Raw genomic sequence first — 633 nt, 5'->3', positions numbered from 1 at the left:
TTTCTTGGGACTTTGCAAGGAATATATATACAAAAACAAATCTCAAGTCCTTTCCCTCGAGGCTTCCCAAATACCATCCAGATTTCAATTTGAAAATATACGATTGTGCTTATGATAACTGACCTTCACACAGTGTTAGAGATACTTGAGAGAATGGAAAAACTGAAGAAAATAATAAGAAGGATGGAGGTGGAGAACTAACGGGTGTACAAAATAATTTAAAAAATGAGGAAGAGAAGATGAAAATTATATAGCATTGTTCTTTTTCGATCAGTCGTACCACTAAATCGTTTGTGTGCATGCTATACAACATAATGTATTTTACAATTCCTGTCCTTCACACGTCCTAGGTAAAATCTTAAATATTGGATCCTGTGTTGACATGCTCTCAAACGTTCAACGTTCATTCAACTCTGAAGATCACATCTTATATAAACAACATTTTCCATGGCGTGAATTTCAGCACGGAATCTCACGCGCAAATAGAAAAGTTTGCAGTCTGAAATATATATACTTGTGAGGCAGGAGTGTAGAATTCTTAGACATGGGGGTATGTTTCCTTCCAGAGTAGTTGGTAGTTAAGATTTATAAATCTCAAGAGCCTTTCCAATGAAAGGTGTAATGATTGGTATC

This window comes from Penaeus monodon, chromosome 15 (genome assembly GCF_015228065.2).
Source record: "Penaeus monodon isolate SGIC_2016 chromosome 15, NSTDA_Pmon_1, whole genome shotgun sequence".
Taxonomy (NCBI): Eukaryota; Metazoa; Arthropoda; class Malacostraca; order Decapoda; family Penaeidae; genus Penaeus; species Penaeus monodon.
The sequence above is the reverse complement of the archived record's forward strand: the minus strand, read 5'-3'. Positions refer to the sequence as shown.